The 7,419-nt window shown below is 37.8% G+C and overlaps 1 protein-coding gene across 1 annotated transcript in view; it reads right to left on the bottom strand.

Moving 5' to 3' along the window:
• The window catches only part of HDAC8 (histone deacetylase 8), a 536,169-nt gene that overhangs the window by 238,705 nt on the left and 290,045 nt on the right, over positions 1–7,419 (bottom strand). The window lies entirely within an intron of this gene.

Below are 7,419 nucleotides of genomic sequence, written 5' to 3'. Positions count from 1 at the left end.
CGGGCAGTGTTTCGTTCTGCTGTGCATGGGATTTCTATGAGTTGGAAATGACTCGACGGCACCTAACAACAACAACAACAATGCCCAGGATATCGATCTTTATGTGTTTCATTTTATTTTTGACAACTTCCATTTTTCTTAGATTCATACTTTGTACATTCCACATTCTCATTATTAATGGATATTTGCAGCTGTTTCTTTCTATTTTGACTCATGCCCCATCAGCAAATGGAAGTCCTGAAAGCTTCACTCCATCCACGTCATTAATTCAACTCTACTTCCAGGGGATAGCTCTTCCCCAGTCATATTTTAAGTGCCTTCCAACCTGAGGGGCTTATCTTCCAGCACTATATGAGATAACATTTCAGGGCTATTCATACAGTTTTCCAGTAATGTATCAGACAGTGCTTCACTGCTATTCATAAGGTTTCCATCGGCCAACTTTTTCAGAAGTGCATGGCCTCATCTGTCTTCCCAGTCTGTCTTAGTTTAGAAGCTCCGCAGAAACCTGTCCACCATGAGAACCCTGCAGGTATTTGAAATACCTGCAGCATAGCCACCACAGTATGACGAACTAACAGACGAGTGGTGGGTAACTTCTTAGCCACAGCCAAACACACTGAGGGAGTGAGTGACTAAGCCCACAGGCTTGGGACCACAGTTGCAGGACCACAGTCACAGGGGACATCAAGCTCAATTGGCATACAATATTACACAAAAACATTACTCTACATCCTATTTGGTAAGTAGTGACTGGGGTCTTAAAAACTTGCAAGTGGCCATCTAAGATGCCACAACTGGTCTCTTCTTGTCTGGAGCAAAGAATAATGAAGAAAATCAAAGATGCATGGAAACAATTAATCCGAGGGACTAGTGGACCATGTGAACCTCAGCTTCCATGACCTTGAGGCCAGAACAACTAGGTGGTGCCTGGCTATCACCATCAACCACTCAGAAAGGCATCAAAATAGGAGATCATTGATAGACTACGAGAAAAATGTGGAACAAAACTCAAAATTAAAAAAAAAAAAAAAAGACCAGCCTTACTGGTCTGATAGAGACTGGTGAAATCCCTGAGACTATGGCCCCTACTTACCCTTCAGGCCTGGAATTAAACTCACTCCCATGGCTTCCAGACAAATGATAGGTATATAAGGTGAATCTTTATACCAGGTAGGTACACTCTTTAGAACAATCAACCATGGGAGATCAGAAGGACAGCATTTGCATAAGGAGACAGCTCAGAGGGCAGGAATGCATAGGAAAAGGTAAATAACCACAGGGAGGAAGTGGGAATAGACCTGTTACTTTATGAGGATTGCAATCAATGTCATGAAACAAAATGTGTATGAACTACTGTATGGAAAAGGAATTTGTTCCGTGAACATTCACCCAAATCACAATTTTTGAAAAAAGTGACATCTTTGCTTTTAGACACCTTAAAGAGGTCTATTGCAGCAGATTTGCCCTGTGCAATACATAGGTAGATTTTCTGACTGTTGCTTCCATGTTCGTTACACAGAATACATAAAGAGTCAAATATTTTTCAACAAGGATGCCTGGTGAATGGCCCTTAAAGATGTTTACATTTTAATCCTTGAAAACTTACATGGCAAAATGGACTTTACAAATGTGGCTAAGGATCTGGAGATGGAGCGATTATCCTGGATTATTTGAGTAGACCTAATTTAATCACAAAGTTTCTCATAAGTGAAAGAGGGAGGCAATAAAGTCAGAGAAGTTATGACAACAGAAGCAGATGCTGGATTGATGCAATTCCTGGCTAAGGCCAAGAGCCAAGGAATGTGGGCAGCCTCTACAAGCTGGCAAAGTCAAGGTAATAGATTTACTCCTAGAGCTACCAGAAGGAAAGCAGCCCTTCTGACTCCTTGATTTTAGCCCCATGATACCCATTTTGTACTTCTGATCTCCAGAACTGTAAGATAATAAATTTATGTCGGTTTAAGCCACTGTTTTTGGTAATCTGTTACAGCAGCAACAGGAAACTAATACAGTGCCAAAGAAATTTAATGAGGAATGGAAAATATCTTCAACAAATGGTACTGGAATAACAAGATATCAATATGAGGAAAAAAGATAGGAATCTCGTCTCTACCTCATTCCATACACAATTAATTTAAGATGGACCATAGGCTTAAACATAAAAAGCTAAAAGTATAAAGCTTCTAGAAGGAAACATAGAAGTATATCTTCATGACACTGGGGTAGATAGATTTCTTAGAGCACACAGAAACCATTAGCCATAAAAGAAAATATCTGATAAATTCAACCTTATCAAAATTTTCTGCTCATTTAAAGATGTCATCAAGAAAATAAGTAGGGAAGCCACACATTGCTGAAAAATTCATAAAACATACAACTGGCAACTCCTACAACTTAATAATAAAAAGACAAATGGTCCCATAAAATTGGGCAAAATACTTGACTTCATAAAAAGAAGTTAATGCATGGTAAATAAGCACATGAAATGGTACACATCATTAGTCATCAGAGAAAGAAAAACAAATTAAAAACCCCAGTTACATGCTATCACACATCCACTAGAAAGGCTGAAATTAAAAAGGCAACAAATATTAAGTGTTGGTAAGAATGTAGAGCAACTGGAACTCTCATATTTTGCTGGTGAGTGTGTAAAATGGCAAAATTACTTTAGAAAACAGTTCGAAACTTTCTTATAAAGTTAAAGAAGCATGTATTCCATGACCCAGCAATTCTCCTCCTGTGTATTTACCCAAGAAAAATGAGACTTGTACATGTATATTATAGTAGCTTTACTAATAACAGCCCCCCCCCCAAAAAAAGGGAAACAACCCAAATACCCAAATGTCCACACAACAGGAGAATAAATAAAAAATTGGGTATTATATATTCGTACAATGGAAGAATACCCAACAATAAAAAGACACAAACTATTGATATAATCAAAGAGCGCTAGTGGTGTAGTGGGTAAGGCATTCAGCTGCTAACCAGAAGGCGGGAGGTTCAAACCCACCAGCTGCTCTGTGGGGGAAGATGAGGCAATCTATTTCCATAAATATTTACAACCTTGGAAAGCCAATGGGGGTTGCTATGAGTTGGAATTGACTCAGCAGCAGTGTTTTTTTGTTTTAAGTTGATATATGCAATAATACAGATGAATGTCAATATTATGTTAACAGAGGAAGCCAGACACAAAAGAATGCCCAACATATGATTTTTAAGTTCTAGAATAGGCAAAAGTTAGATATAGTAACTGAAATAAGAACAGTAGTTGCCTCTGGGTAGAGAGACACTGATTAGAAAGGGGCATAAGGGAACTTTCTGGGTTGATGGAAATATTCCATATCATGATTGGAATTGTGGTTAAAGGGGATATACATTTGTCAAAATTCAGCAAACTAGAGACTTAAAATATGTGTTATACACCTACTCCTCACTTACTGATTACCTTGTTATCTGACATTTAGCATTTATGACAATAATAAAAAAATCTACCAAACTCAAAAACCAAACTGACTGCCATCAAATCAATTTGATTCATAGCAACCCCTCGGGTTTCCGAGGTGATTTGTCAGTTATGTATTGATGTGATTTGGCAGTTATATAATGAGGTAGTCACCCTCCATTTTGTGATCTGATTTTGTCACCCTCCATTTTTGCCTAATGCTGATTTCCACATAACGACCTGGTCTTTGGAACTTAACCTTATCAATAAGTGAGGAGTGGGTATATTTCATGTAAATTATATTTCATTTAGAAAACTTATTATGTCCAATTATGTAAGAAATCATTTTTTTAAAAAAAACATAAAGAAGTATTTATAAGAAAGTATGTCTCTGTCCTACTGCTGTCTTCTAGTCTCCCTGTTTCCTTCCCCAAAGGCATTGTTTATTATCAGGCCTTTGTGTACTTCCAGAGATATTCTTTGTGTACACAACTGGCAGCATACTATATGTACTTTTCCATGCCTTGCTTTCCCCACACTTAATAATGTATCTTGGAGATTGTTTCATATTAGTAACATATTCTCTATATGTTGTTGTTGTTGTTAGGTATTGTCCAGTCAGTTCCAACTCATAGTGACCCTACCTATAACGGAATGGAGAATTGCAGAGTCTTGCCACTTTTAAATAGATAGGCCAAATTATTTTTAATAGCTGCACATATTTCCTTACATAAATGAGGCATTGTTTATCCAGTTAATCCATTAAAAGGGATGTAGTTAAGTAGATTATATACTTTTTGTTCATCAAAATTTTTAATAAACCTACTTGATGATTACATACATATACATGACATAACATGACTGCCTTATTCTATCCCAGATCATGGAATCCAAATAGCATTACTGGGTCCAAATAGATCATTCTTATATATAAGAATTATTATATGATGTGGATGATTATGCTAAGTTAGCCAAGTACTGGTCTTTTTATGGGACCATGTCACCTTTGGGCTTTCCCTGGGGTAGAGACACCTGGGCCCGTCATATAGGTAGGTTCCATTCCTCTTTGCTTTCCAAGTGGAGCCTAACTCTTCTTCCAGCTGGGATTGCCTTCTTATTCCATTCCTAGCTGGCTAACTTGCCTTCTCAATTCCTACGCTGGTACTAACCCCCTGATCACTGGCTTTATGGCATCACTGGCTTTGTATTTCATGAGGGCTATATTTGAAGTCCCACCTCTAGTTGCCTTTAAAATTTGTGCTGGACTTGCCTCCCAATTCATTTCCCTTAATTGCCAATCTAGTGTTTTCCCATGGATACACCTATTTCTGACAGCTGGCATACCTAGTACTTCCTGCAAAAACCAGTCTAATTTGTGTTACCAGAGAAAGACTAGGTTATGTTTCCAAATTTTCTATCTTCACAATAGAAGTTTTCCATGGTGAATATGAAGATAATTATTTAAACAGTCATTTATTCAGTTCATTCAATGAATGAACAGCAACTAGGTGGGTGGCTGACACTTTGCTGGACAGTGAGGGGGGATTCAAACAACCAAAACACAGATAGCTAAATGAGTGGTACAGACTATAAGTATTAAAGGAAGTCATCTACCTTTCTCAAGTTTCTCCACTTTTCAATCTATCTTCCACACTACCAAGTGATCTTTCTAAAAATCGAAGCGCATCTGTTTTCATAGGAAAAAAAAAAAAAAAAAGCATAAGCTCTTTAGTACAGCATTCAAGGCCCTTTAAAACCTGGCCCCAATTTCTGTTCAAGCCTTAATCCTTCCCAGTCTTTCTCACATACCAATGTTCTACACATACCAAACTTCTCACTGGTCCCATGAGGTATCAGGTCCTTTCTGATCTCTGTTCCCTCTGCCTACAATGCCCTTTTCCCCACTTTTTCCTCTGGAAACTCCCCATCAACTTTGAAGACTCAGTTCAAAGTCTTGATGAAACATTTCCTCTATGTTCCTTATATGTCCTGGAATTTAGCATAATGTTCTGTCACCTTTATTATATTGTGAGCTTTTAGAGGACACTGGTTTTATTTTGTTAGCCTTTGTATCTCTAAATACAGGTCTGAATAGGGCCTGGCAAGTAGTAGGGACACAATGAATATTTGTTAAATGAAGGAATAAACACACAGAAGAAAGAGCTCAATGGGGCTTGGTATATTTAGATAGGGACTTTTGAAAAGCACAGGCCTTGAAGATAGATCTAGGAAGATAGTAGAGAGGTGGGGAAAAGACATTTGGAAGAGTGGAATTATTATCCCAGGAGATGGAAGGGCAAAATTCTAAAACAGAGAGTACAGACAAAGAGAGGGGGTCAGCCAGGCTATAGCTAACTGTTACAATGTTTGACCTTTTTACGTACTAATTTTTTCAATTATATTTGCAACTCCAGGAGGGGAGGGTGTTTTGTATAATCCTTTGTACCCCCTTTCACATTTCCATAGTCGTTGTTCTTTATGCTGCTCTGTATTATAAGTACATGTGTTTTTGCGTATCTCCCCAACATTTACACCACCCTCCCTCTCCACCTGCTTGAGGCAGAGGCAGAGGTCTTAATTGTCTTTGCATCTTCTAAGACATCTAGCATAGTGCCTGGCACACAATGGGTGCTCAGTAAATATTTTTTGATTTACCGTTTGTTGATCTGGTTTCAGAGGACCACAAGATTTCTATGCAACTGTGTATTGTGACACAAAACTTAAATATGCCTATACACACTGAGTAATCTATTTTTGGCAATTTTCATTAAAATGTTATCTTATTGTACTTTGCAGACTGTTACTTCAATTTTCTTCTGTGTTCCTTCTTGGATGACTCACATCTCTTATACCAGAAGGATGCAATAGAAGGGATTCAAAAAGGGTTTGGAACAACTTATGAATGATATAGTCACAAATGTCTGGGTATAACTATCTAGGAATATTGAAAGAGGAAAGAGAGAACTTGCACTTCAAAAATGCCTATTACGTGCCAGGAACTGTGGGTTAGGCACTTGACAGATATCTCATTTAATCTTACAGAATATTTCAGTATAAAGACAGAACATTTCTATCTATAAGATCAAGCCCACCCATTAAGTCACAAAGCTTTTCCAGGGACCAGAGGAAGTATTAATCTTTATTAAAATTTTGTCAACCTTTTAACAGAGGTGAATCTATGGATTTGCTATTGCTTCCTAGGAAAAGAACACTCAAAGCTTATACAGCTTAAAACTCCTTTCTGACCTAACTTGATCAGTTTTTAAAGTTCCAGTGCTTTAAAGTACAACACATTCTGAGCTATTCCCTCAGGAATAACAGAAATTGTATTTATTCACAGCATTTACCTTTATAATTCATAAAGCTTCCAAATACTGAATAAAGTAAGTCAAGTCAAGAAAAGAGACTTCTATTAACCTTGGCACCACCAAATTGTCTCGAATTACAGTACACCTTCTATTTGTATTCTAGACACACTGAATAGTTTTTCTGAGACATTAGATACCTTACCTGTGGGTAGAAGAACACTGGAAGGAAATTAGTTTTAAGTTGTTTCTACTTTTTAAAAAAGAATACTAACTTTGACAAGCATAACATTCCCACATGTATAGCTTCTGCATCTGACAAGAATCATAATGCTATAACCAAAGAATCATACTTAGGAAATGGCTTGAGAAGGAGAGGCTGCACACATTGGTTTGTTATTTTAAGTCACATAGCCTAAAGTTTATAGCTCCACATCCTCAGCAGTGATGACATGCTTCCTGCCATGTGTGGGGGTGAATGGGAATAGAGGGGGTTATCAGCACACTCACAGGCCCCAGGCACCTTTGATTAACTTGTTTTGGGAAAACTATGACAGACATCTTTGCCTTGGTAACTTAAAGCCCATCTCATAAGGCCAAAGATAACTCACATAACGTTTCACATTTGGGATCATCCTGGCCCAACCTGTGTGTGCCACTAATTGTTAA

The sequence above is a fragment of the Orycteropus afer genome, unplaced genomic scaffold (assembly GCF_000298275.1).
Source record: "Orycteropus afer afer isolate SDZICR_OR568_19922 unplaced genomic scaffold, OryAfe1.0 scaffold00761, whole genome shotgun sequence".
Taxonomy (NCBI): domain Eukaryota; kingdom Metazoa; phylum Chordata; class Mammalia; order Tubulidentata; family Orycteropodidae; genus Orycteropus; species Orycteropus afer.
This window is presented reverse-complemented; position numbering and strand designations above follow the sequence as displayed.